The 12,529-nt window shown below is 37.2% G+C and overlaps 1 protein-coding gene across 12 annotated transcripts in view; it reads right to left on the bottom strand.

Moving 5' to 3' along the window:
* STIM1 (stromal interaction molecule 1) overlaps positions 1 to 12,529 on the bottom strand; it is a 235,610-nt gene that overhangs the window by 31,042 nt on the left and 192,039 nt on the right. The gene's annotated exons all lie outside the window — the stretch shown is intronic.

Raw genomic sequence — 12,529 nt, 5'->3', positions numbered from 1 at the left:
CAATTGTCTTCATTGTCTTTTTCTTTTTTAATATACAACTCCTGATTTTATCTTTTTGTCTATTCAAAAAACCTTAAGTAGCTCACAACAGTAAGCATTGTGCTTGTTATGAGCCAAGAACTGGGGATCTAAAAATAAAAACTGAAACAGTCCCTGATTTACCAGAGGTAACATTTTATTAGGGAGATATGCATTCATACATAAGAAAATACAGGGTGGCAGCTAGGTGGTGCAATGAATAGAGTACCAGCCCTAGAGTCAGGAGAACCTGAGTTCAAATCCAGCCTTAGACACTTGATACTAGTTGTGTAACATTGGGCAAGTTACCTAACCCATTGCCTTATAAAAAAACCCAACAAGTAAATGCAGGATATATTACAAAATAAACACACAGGGATGGGGAGGAGTGGGCACTGCTAACTAGACCTCATACTTGAAATAGTATTTGAGTTCAGTCTTGAAGAGAAATGGGAAATTCAAAAAAGCAGTGAAGGAGGAGTGCACTTTAGACATGGGAATAGCCTGGGCAAGACACAGAGGCACATGGAACACCTTGGATAGGGAAAAGCAAACATTTCAGTTTGGTTGAAATATAAAGTATAGGAAGGGGAATTATATAAAATCAGTACCCAAAAGAAGGAGACACTAGACACAGGAAACCCAATACAATAGCTCAGGTGACAGTTTTAAAGTCTGAATTAAGATGGTTGGTACAAAGAAAAGGTAGGCTTGATAACTGATATGGGGGCAAGGTGTAGTGAGTGAGAATGGAGGAAAGAATGAAATGTTAGGCTGTGGACCTACATGGCTAGAAGAATGGTGATACCCTCAATGGAAACAAAAGTTGGGAAAAGGGATGTGTTTTACATGTAAAGATGAATCCAGTTTGAAATGCCTAAGAGATAGAGAGACATACTGAACAGGCAGCTGGAGATGAGAAATTACAGATCAGGAGAGAGAGAGATCAATGAATTCTAGATTTAGAAGCTAGAAAAGACCTTTGCTTGGTCCATCCCCTTTATTTTATCAATGAAGTCCAAAAGGATTAAATGAGAGATACTAAAATGGAAGCACTAGGAAATGAAGCCAGGTTCTCTAGTTTCAAGTTTAACTCTTTCCATTATAACGGACTAAAAAGATGTAGAGATTTTAGAGATATTTGCCTGCAAATAATTAAACACATGGGAGCAGAGGAAATCACCAAGACAAAGTATAAAGAAAAAAAAAAGAAGAAAGCTTTTGGGGGAAACCCCTGCATCAGTGGCTGGCCATGGACAATAATCTTTCAAGGAAGATTGAGAAGGAATAGTCAGAAAAGTATGAGAAAAATGAGGGAATAAAATATTACTATTTATATCTGTAATGGGGTGAAACAAAACCCAAGGAGGAGTGAATATTTAGAAGGGGAATATTTTCAAAACTTCTAAACACTGCCAAGAGGTAAGAAAGGGAAACAACTAAGGCCACTGGATTTAACAGTGAAAAGAATCATTAGTGACCTCTGAGAAGGCAAGTGAGAGAAAGAAGGTAGTGTCAGTAATTAAGGATCGTTTTTCCCAGAGTTTGGTCATGAAAAGGGAGGCCAGATTTTGGATGATAGCTTGAAGGTTGTAAGGTCAAATGTAGGATATTTTTGTTTTTGAAGGATGAAAGAGATCTAGGCATATAATCAGCAGAAAAGGAATCAAGGTAAGCAGACAGTGAAAATTAAGGGAAAAAAGGACAAGAGTAGAAAAAAGATCCTAAAAAAGAGAATAGGGATGAGCACGAATAGAGGAGTAAACAAACCACTCCACTGCAAGGGTAAACCAAAGCATAATCATTTGACTCTGGTATTTGGGGCCTTCTACCATGTCTCTTTTTCCAGGCTTACACTGCTCTTCTTTACAGATTCTATATGCTACTTCTGTACAGTTAGATCACGTATAATTTTTCTTGAGACTGTAAACTCTTTGAGAACAGGGTCATATCTCTATCATGCATGTTTAGTACTCAGCCCAGGGCTCTGTCCAAAGCAAGTTAATAAATGTTTAATGAATTGAATGGAAGTTTTTGTACACCTTCTGAGACAAATTTACTTCTATTTCTGGAAGAAAACAGATAACAATTTGGAAACATGACTGTGACTTTCACTGGTTGAGTTGAGACCTGGTCTATATCTCCCACAATCTTGTGTGGCATCTGGAAGGATTCCCAACCTTTCCCTGAGACCCAGGCCTCCAAGATGGAGGAATGGCAAAAATGGTATTAGAAGGTTTTCTGCACTTTACTGGGCCCATTCTACTTAGTGCCCCCACTCAAGGAAGGCAAGGAAGTGTGTCACTCTCAGAATCATTGATCTACAATACTGCTTCCTCCTCAGAAAAGGCCCGACTTCACTAGCCTTTTCCAGCAATGGAGATGGGCCAGGAAGATACTGGGAAAGAAAGTAAGAAGCCAGGAATCACTTTTCTTTTAGCCTTTCCCCTCAAGAGGAATACCATTTGGAAGAATAAGGAAGAACAATTCTGAGTCTGAGGATCATTCATCAAGTCAGATTTAGGGAGAATAGTCCCTAAACCTTGCTCACACAGCAAATATGGCACCTATGGGATCAGAGTACAAGAAGCAGGAGGAATTGATCTGTGGAACTCATAACTATCTGAGATGAACTAGTGGGATTCATTACATAGGCTCTTCAAGGATGAATGGGCAAGTATCTGTAACATCAGATGGCATTCTCCTTCCAATACAGTAGAATATTACTTTGAGAACTACAGAGATATTAATTATTATAATGCAGTTGTAGAAAGAATGTTGGAGTCTTGTCAGGGTCTCTGGGTCCATAGTGTCAAAAGGATCATAGCTCAATAGCTGGAAGGAATCTGAGAGGTCATCTAGTTCATACCTCCCCACCCCACATTTCACTAAGGAAGAAACTGAGATTCAGGGAGATTACTGCCTGACAAAGGATTATATCAATGTTAGTTATTGTTGTTATATGACTTTTCCAAAGTCACACAGGTAGTCAGTATTATAGATGGAACTTAATCCAAAGCTTTCCACCATAGTACATTTCCTCTTCTTCCTATACTATGTGAATCTGAGTGAAGTCACTGAACTGTTTTGAACTTGTTAAAATGGTTCTCCACATCGAGATTGCTAATCTCAGAAAGCAGCAAAGTCTTGCAATGGTTCTCTCCAGCTCTAGGATTCCAGGAGTCTGATTCTAAACCTGTATTGTTGAAATGTTATTTAAACTGAATCTTCTAAAACTAATTTTCAAAGCGAAGGGAAGTTCATAAGAAACTTTGGGGAGAATTCTCTTGTGAGAGTAAATCCTACCATGCTGATGTATCTTAAATGAAAATATTAATCTTTTCAGAATTAGTCTCATCCAAGTAATGATGTGGTCCCTAAAGGGGGGGAAAAATACATACCATCAATCACAAGGTAGAACTAGGGACAGAGGCACAATATATAAAATATCAATTTCAAACCATGAAGAAGCAATATTTGAGAAGAAACAGACTTCTGAGACATTTGGGGGAAATCCTACAGAAAATGAAATTTTGATCCTGGGGGAAAAAGCCATTCTGCTAACCCACAGTCATGTCCAAAGTAAAAGTAAAAAAAGTAAAAATAATAGTTATGCCTATGGTCAATATATCATTAGCACTATGAATGATAATTAAAGTAAGATACTGTTGGTCTATAATAATGAGATCATCTGTTGTGAAGAGTTTTAAGAGTTACCTCATCCATTCCTTCATATACTTGGACAAGAGGCATCAGGAAGGGGCAGCCAGGTGGCATAGTGGATAAAGCACCATTCCTGGAGTCAGGAGGACATGAGTTCAAATACAGCCTCAGACATTTAATAATTATCTAGCTGTGTGACCTTGGGAAAGTCACTTAATCCTATTGCCTTGCAAAAAAAAACAACAAAAAGAAAAAAAGCAAGAAGCATCAGGAAGTCATGTCATTTATATCCTTCCCTCTCACTAAGAGAATAGGAAATGATATCACAAATCCCTAGGAAAAGCTTTGAGAGAGCATTTCCCTTATCTCTGACAGGACTGTATCAAAACGACTTCAGGCTCACCGAGTTATCCTAATTTTAATTAACTCCAGAATGCCACAATATTCCAATTCCATTCCACTATTAAACCAACCAAAGCATGAGAAAATTCTATTAGAGATTGCCTCTACTTAGGTCAAGGTGTAATAGAAGCTCACTTCCTCCTTGGCTACTCTTGGTAAAAGCAGAACCTGGCCATCTCTCATCTGCTGTGCCAATAGCTGCTACTATATAACTAACATTCTCCATGTTAGTAGGGAAAGATCCACCTTTCTGTCACTTTGAATACAATGTATCTAAGACAGAGATCATCATATTCTTTTCTAAGCACTTTTTTTCCTCCAGAAATTCTATCAGTCACCAATTCTGCCTCTCTCTTAGACTGTAAACTTTGAATTCATCTTCAATTGAAAACCTCTTTTCTACATGCCCTATAGCTATCCTCTGACTAAATCCTGCTACTTTTTCTGATTCTAAAGCCAGAAAAAGATAAATTGCTTAGAAAGCTTCGTCACTAAGAGTCCCCTATACAATAAAATACATACATTTTATTTCCTCTTTCACCCCCAGCAAATGAATTTAAGTGAGACCTTCTTACCCACAGTCACCTTGCCCTCCAGTGAAGGCAGCAGAGGGCAGTGCCTTCTCTAGGTAGGTTTAAGTAAAGTCAATCTTTGAATCTCTAACTATAAAAGATCTTTTTTTTTTTTTGCAAGGCAAATGGGGTTTAAGTGGCTTGCCCAAGGCCACACAGCTAGGTAATTATTAAGTGTCTGAGACCAGATCTGAACCCAGGTACCCAAGGCCGGTGCTTTATCCACTGCGCCACCTAGCCGCCCCTTATAAAAGATCTTAAAGGGCACTAAACAGTAATTTTCAGGATCACATAATAGGAAGGACACTAGTGATCTGGAACACATTTGGGAAATTATACAACAAAAGGAATAACTGAAGCAACTAAAACCAAAAGACCCTATAGGTCAACCATCCTCTCTAATTGAAAAACTGATGTACAGAAGAGAAATTAGATTTATTTGGCATGGTCCCACAAAGCAGAAACAAGGAATAATGAGTAGAAGTTGCCAAGAAGTGAATTTTGACATTAGGAAAGATTTGAGGTCTTAAAATTTAATAGTTTACTTTAGGAAGAAATGAAGTTTCCACTCATAGAGGTTTCTTAGTGACAGTTGGATAATCATCTATCAAAGAGATGGAGAAAGGAGTCTGATTTAGGTATGTCCTGGTTTAACTGGCCCTGAGGACCTTTTCTACTCAGGGATTCTGTGATTCTCTGGAAGAGGAAGTAGACATGTTCTCCTTTATCCCAGAAGACATAACCAGTATTAATGGTTGCAAGTTACAGGTAAGGCTTTAGGTTAATAAAGGACAAGCAGAGCTGCCTCAGGAATAAGACTTTTCTATTTCAGTAAAGGTTGGCACAGAGTTCCTCTGGGGTCTTTTCTAGTCCTCACACTCCAATATATGATCAGGAATCCCTATTACTATAGCTCTGAGAAATATCATCCAATTGTGTCTGCCTGAATAATTTTCTTCACAGCACTATGCGGGATTGAAGATGCCAGTCTATCTACTAAAGAAACTCATATAATACACAGATAAATAAATATAGGATATATTAAAAATAAATATACACTGATGGTTGAGGAGGGAGGCATCAAAAACTGGAGAAATCATAAGAAGTCTACTGAAGAAGGTGGTACTTGACTTGAAGAAATCTTGCTGTTCCAAAAGGGGACCATTTGAGGTTTAAGGGACAGCCTGTGCCAGGCACAGGGATAGAAGACAGAATATGCTGTGTGGGGAATAGCAAGTAGGTCAACTGAACTGCAATAAAGAGTATGTGAGGGGGAGTGAGATCTAACTGGCCTGGGATAATAAGCTGGAGATAAAAAACTATATTTAAAAAATATTCTTTTTGTGAGTAGCCTTTCTCTGGATTCAGTTAAAGAGGGAAAAAAAGGGTTCTAGGGTGATTGGTGATTCTGATGAAATAGAATTAAAGAGTTCCACATGATTAACAAAACATAAGGTGAGAATTCTGCTTTATTATGTCTAAGGAAGAAGAATCAGCAAAGAAAATAATGGAAAAGAATATTAGTGTTAGCCTTTATAACTATGACATAAAAGTAGCTCTGTCAAATGAACAATAAATAGCAGCAACAGTAGTGAAAATCTAAGGAAATTTTACCTAAATAGCTTAATAAAGAGGTGATGCCCAGTAAAGTGGAGATGGAAGAGTATCCAGGAGAAAGTGGTCATCAAAACAGGTACAACTCAGACTTTATCATTACATTCACAACTTCTCCCCAATGAAGAAGTAGAATTTTCTAATATGAAAATTAATTTGAGGATGACTTGGGCCACTTACTAACAAAGCTTTGTTGTTTAGTAATTTTGGATATATCCAACTCTTCATGATTTTACTGGGGTTTTTATGGCAAAGATAATGGACTGATTTGCCACTCACTTCTATAGTTCATTCTTCAGATGAGGAAACTGAGGCAAACAGGGTGAACTTAACAAGGTTAGTGGGCACAGTTAATGTCTGAGGTCAAATTTGAACTCAGGAAGTCGAGTCTTACTGATTCCTGCCTCAATACTTTATCTACTGCACAACCTAGTAGTGTCTTACTAACAAAAGTTCAAACTAAATATTTTGTATGGCAACTTCAATGAAGTATGAAAACAGATCATTCTGAGGTTTGATTCTGAGTTCTCCTTAAAAAAAATGTTTTACATCACTTATAAAAAATATTCATAGTAGCTCTTTGTGGTGGCAAAGAATTGGAAATTGAGTGAATGTCCATCAGCTGGGGAATGGCTGAACAAGTTGTGGTACATGAATATTATGGAACACGACTGTTCTATTAGAAACTAGGAGGGATGGGAATTCAGAGAAGTCTGGAAGGATTTGCATGAACTGATGCTGAGTGAGATGAGCAGAACCAGAAAAACATTGTACATCCTAACAGCAACATGGGGGTGATGATCAATCTCAATGGACTTGCTCATTTCATCAGTGCAACAATCAGGGATAATTTTAGGGTATCTGAGTTGGAGGATACCATGTGTATCCAAAGAAAGAATTTTGGAGTTTAAACAAGACCAAAAGACTATTACTTTTAATTTAATAAAATTATCTTATTAAGTGATTATGCTATCCCTTATATTTTATCTTTTTCCTTAAGGATATGATTTCTCCCTCAACACATTCAATTTTGATCAGTGTATAGCACAGAAACAATGTAAGGTCTATCAGACTGTCTTCTGTGGGAAGTGGGGGGGGGAGGGAAGTGAGATTAGGAGAAAAATTATGTAATTCAAAAAATATTTTTAAAAGTTTGCTTTACTTTTTAATTACTACACTTAAGAATTCATTTTATTTTCCTCTTCTAGTGTTATTATGTAAATCTATTATTAAAACCCAGTGTGACTATGTCAGGATGACATAATATTGTCATTGCCATCATTGATGTAATAGTAATATTAGTATAATAATAATAATAATAGTAGTAGTAATAGTAATAGTAACAACAACAACTGGTTGGCTTTCTCCCATGCCTAGAATGTACTTTCTCCTTACTTCCATCTCAGAATGTCACCTTTCTTTAAGATATGATTTAAGAACTACCTTCTATAAGAAGTCTTTCCTTAATTCCTCAATTACTATTGTTCTTCCTTTCAGACTTTTATTTAACTGCTTTGTAAATATTTGTATTTGTTTACCTTATATTTCTGCTCTACGAATGTACACATAGGTCATTTTAGCTACACTTCCAAATTGGTTTACAGAATGATTAGAATAATATTCCAATACTATATTATTGTGACTGTTCTCCTCAGAACCCACAATTGTCATTTTCCTTTTTTAATTGCTTGATTGTTCTCAAAAAAAGAAAACCAATGTGAAAAATTACTCCATACTGTCATCTTTAGTATCTTTACTGGTTATAAAAGAGAACTTTCACTTATTGGGGGAAAGGAAGAGTAGGTAATAATTTTAGTATGATCTATTAAAAAGATCCTTAAACATTTAAAAAATACAAAGAAGGGAAAAGACAGCAAAATGTTCAAAGGAGAACAAAGACAAGCAGAATAGTATTGAAAATGCAGTGTTTACAGACTGAAGCACAATTTTATTATTATTTTTTTGGGGGGGGGTTACAGGGCAAATGGGGCTGGGTGGCCTGCCAGGGGCCATACAGCTGGGTGATTGTTGAGTGTCTGGGGCCGGATTTGGGCTCGGGTGCTCCTGGCTCCAGGACCGGTGCTCCATCCACTGTGCCACCTGGGCATACCTACAATTATTATTATTATTTTTCTTTTCTTTAAATTTTATTTTTTTCTCTCCCCTTTATCAGTCATGCGGGTCTATATTTGGGGGGGGGTTATGTTTACTCTTAAACAAGAATATTTTATTAAAGTATAAAAAACATTTGTACAAAATAAGAATAAATAGATAAATAAAAAATAAAAAAAGAAAATGCAGTGTTAAATAAAATTCTTTTAAAAACCTGCACCTAACACAAATTCATAGCATTAATATATAAACCTCTTTTTTGCTTTTTTTTTTGTGGAAATGTTCAAGTTTATTGAAGTTTATCAAATTAATCATAAAAAAGGAACTTTGGAGGAAAAAAGATCAGAGTTTCGAGTTGAAAAGGAAATAGAAGTTGGTGGGAGATTAAGACTTGGCAACTTTTTGAATTGGGGAGGGGGAGAAGAATGAAGAGTTCTGCATACCTCCTAGATTTAAAATATGTATAACTAGAAGAGAAGTGATGACCTTGGAGGAAATATGAATTTTTTCATTGAACTTGTTTTATCTTCAAGAGATAGTTGGAGATATAGGGCTATAGCTCAGGAAAGAGAAGAATGCTATATGCTAATTTGGGAATTATCTACATAGAGTTTCCTCCACTGACCCTTTATGAAATCATAAAGAGAGAAAGAACAAAGAAGAAAGTCCAGTAAAGAGCCCAAGGATATATTGCTTTCTTTTTTGAGAACTAATATGCATGTGGGAGTAGGCAACAGTGATGGTGGTGGAGGGTGGGCCAAGCAAAATCAAAATAATTTATCAGTGCTCCTTGAGAACAGAGAATGTTATATACAGAGTGTCCTTGTGTTCTCATGTGCCCATCAGCACATGAATAATTGTGGATCTTGGCTATGTCATCTATTAGTGAATGATCTCCTGTCCTGGCTTGAAGTCCATGGGCTATACCACTCTGAGAGTTCTCCAAATCTGGTAGCTAAGGAGTCTGACATCCCTGGGTGGGCCTCAAGAAGGTGAAAAGTCCAGGGACACTTGGGAACACCATATCTTAGAATTGGAAGGGCTCTTCTAAGACATCTATTCCAATCCTGAGGGAACCCATGTCATCTTTTGACAGTTCTTTTGATAGGAAAATTTTCTTTTCATGGAGCTGAAATTTCCAGGGCTAGGTGGTACAGTGGATAGAGCACCGGCCCTGGACTCAGGAGTACCTGAGTTCAAATCTGGCCTCAGACACTTAATAATTACCTAGCCATGTGGCCTTGGGCAAGCCACTTAACCCCACTGCCTTGAAAAATCAAAAAAAAAGTGTGTCTTTCAAATTGAGGGCATGCCCATTAATTGAGGAATGGCTGAACAAATGAACAAGCATATGATTGTGGTGGAATACTATTTTGATATAAGAAACAATGAGCAGGATGCCCTCAGAGAAACCCCATAAAGATTTACATGAACTGATGCAAAGTGAAGTAAGCAGAATCAGGAAAACAGAATAATAATGTTCAATGATCAGTTGTGAATAAATTAGCTATTCTCAGCAATAAAATGATCCAGACAATTCTCAAAGATTTACAGTGAAAAATGCTATTCCTCTCCAGAGAAAGAACTGATGGGAGTCTGAATTCAGATCAAAGCAAGATTTTTTTTTCAAATAAACTACTCCATTTTCCCTGTGGTTTTCTTTTTTGGTCTGTTTCACAACCTAATATACTAATATTGAAATATGTTTTGCATGACTGCACATGTATAAAAACTGCTTTCCTTCTCAAGGAAGGGGGAGGGGAGTGGAGAGGAGAGGAGAAGAGAGGGACTCAATTTTAAAAAATTAAAGTTTAAAATTGTTTTTACATATAATTGGGGAAAAAACAAAAATGAAGCAAAAGAAAAATCCATCACAGAAAACTAAAAATCAATGGGGATCTGTTCATTAGGAAATAGTGCCCTTAAATCTCACCTCCTGTTAACACATTTGGGGAGAACAAATTGTCAAGTAATGAGTAGGAAGGTAGCTGCTATTATCAACAATCCTCAGAACATACTAACCTCTCTCCCACTCCAAGGCTGCCCTGCAAGTGGCAGAGAAAAGCAGGACAGGTTAGATCTTCTGGTCTAATGATAAAGGACTGACCCATTACATTTTGGTTACAGAACTGATAGTATAAGAAGGAGGAGAGAGCAAATGTACACCAAATGAGACTTAAGTTATAAGTCAACATAACTCTGAAAATCTATTGTTCCTGACTAACTTTCTGGGTCTATCTAATTGCATTCCCCTGTGAGTTGGCTACCTGATGGCTTGGGCACAGAGAACAAAGAAGTGTCAGACAATGACAACTGTGTCACAGGACCATGGGAAACTATATTACTCTTGACAATACTTTCTGACCCCTCCCTATTCTCTTAGGAAGGCCTGGTCAAAGATTGTTACAAAAGTAACAATTAGCTCAAAGTCTCCTACTTAAAACATAGAAAAGAAACCAGGCAGACCAAAAGCCCTAACTACTCTGTACTGTGTTCAAAACAGCAGTGTTTCTTCTAACCACTGTGATTTAATGACAAGCTCAAGTTTTCCCTCTCTAGGAAACCTTCCTGATCACCCTGGCCCTCTGGACTCAACAATATTCAGTTGTTTAACAGTGAGTCCTAAACAGCCCTGTGAAATCTCTAATATTGATACTTTGTGTGGAGACTCTCTAAATAGATGACAAACTTCTTGAGGGCAAGAATCATGCAGAATCACTGAATCTTTGGTCTGTATAGAGGGGACCTGAAAGATGATGATGATGATTATATTTAAGTACTCATTTCACAAATCTAAATCCTTCTCAGATGATTCAAGGGCAGGTATGCTGACACCTTCTCCAGGAAGTCATCCAGCTGCCAATGGATGACACTTTTATGTTTCTCCAATCTAGTTATGATTCCATTATTTATTCTAATACATACTAAATAAGTGTTAAGTGTCTAAGGCTGGATTTGAACTTAGGTCCTTCTCAACTCCAGGGCTGGTGCTCTATTCACTATGCCTCCTAGCTGCTCCCTAATACATGTGTCTTTGCATGCTATTTATCTCTTTTGTGAATGTGGGTTCTAGAAAGGGGTTCTTGTGGTAATTTCAGCACCTAATATGATGCTTTGTAAATTAAAAGGGATTGGATAACTAGACTTCAACAGTGATTTGTCCAAAGTTCCATGGAATCACTCTGACCAAATTGCGATTAGAACCCAGATCTCCTGTCTTCCAGTCAAATATCTTTTTCTACTACAATACATGAAAATTTTTATCTATCATACAAGTGCCTTATTCTATTAAAAAAACAGAGGATTTCAAGTGACATGAGGCTGGCTGGGTACAGAGGAAGGAGGTGACACCTGAACTCCTCAAGAAATACTCACTTTTACAAACTTAGGCCAAAGTAGAGACAAGAAACTAGGACAAAGATATATGAGATGAAGCTTAGATGAGACAATATAGAAATTGTTGGGGAGAGAGGAAAGAGAAGCTAATGGGACATAGAAAGGAAATGATGAGCAGACGTCAAGAGTCAGTCAACTTAAGTCAGTCATGAGAAAAGGAACCTCCTATACCTCTTAAATAGGAAGTTCAGGTGATATGATAATAGTAAAGGGAAGACAATGGACATATCCATTTGTTCAATGACTGAATTAGGGAGATGGGACAGAGCTGGAGGGTGCAGCAGTCAAACTGAGACTACTGATATCCCAGAGAGCAGGTAGAAACAATGGGCTCTGAGGCAATTGTGAAGCAGGGCAATACAAATACAAATGAAAAAAAGGTTCAACCATAGTGTAAACTACTCTAATCGTACCACACGTAGCAGACAAGAAAAACACTGATAAATAAGAGTGTATCAGAGTGAGACAAGCAATATGGGGAATGGACTCGAAACCATGCTCTATTACAGACAGTTGTCAGAATTAAAGCTATTTAATCTGAAGACCAATTATGGAAGATATTACTACTATTTTAAAAGATTCAAATGGTTCTTAAATAACAGGATAAGACTTATTCTTTTTGGTCCCAGAAGGCTTCTGCCTGTGCAATGAGAGAAGTTACAGGGAAATAGATTTCAGGTAACAGTAGTGTCAGAAAATGACAACTCTGTCATAAGGTCATCACCAGCTGTATTCTTAATATTGTATTGCAT

The sequence above is a fragment of the Macrotis lagotis genome, chromosome 1 (genome assembly GCF_037893015.1).
Source record: "Macrotis lagotis isolate mMagLag1 chromosome 1, bilby.v1.9.chrom.fasta, whole genome shotgun sequence".
NCBI classification, from domain to species: domain Eukaryota; kingdom Metazoa; phylum Chordata; class Mammalia; order Peramelemorphia; family Peramelidae; genus Macrotis; species Macrotis lagotis.
Note: the sequence above shows the minus strand (reverse complement) of the source record. Positions and strands in the feature narration are given on the sequence as shown.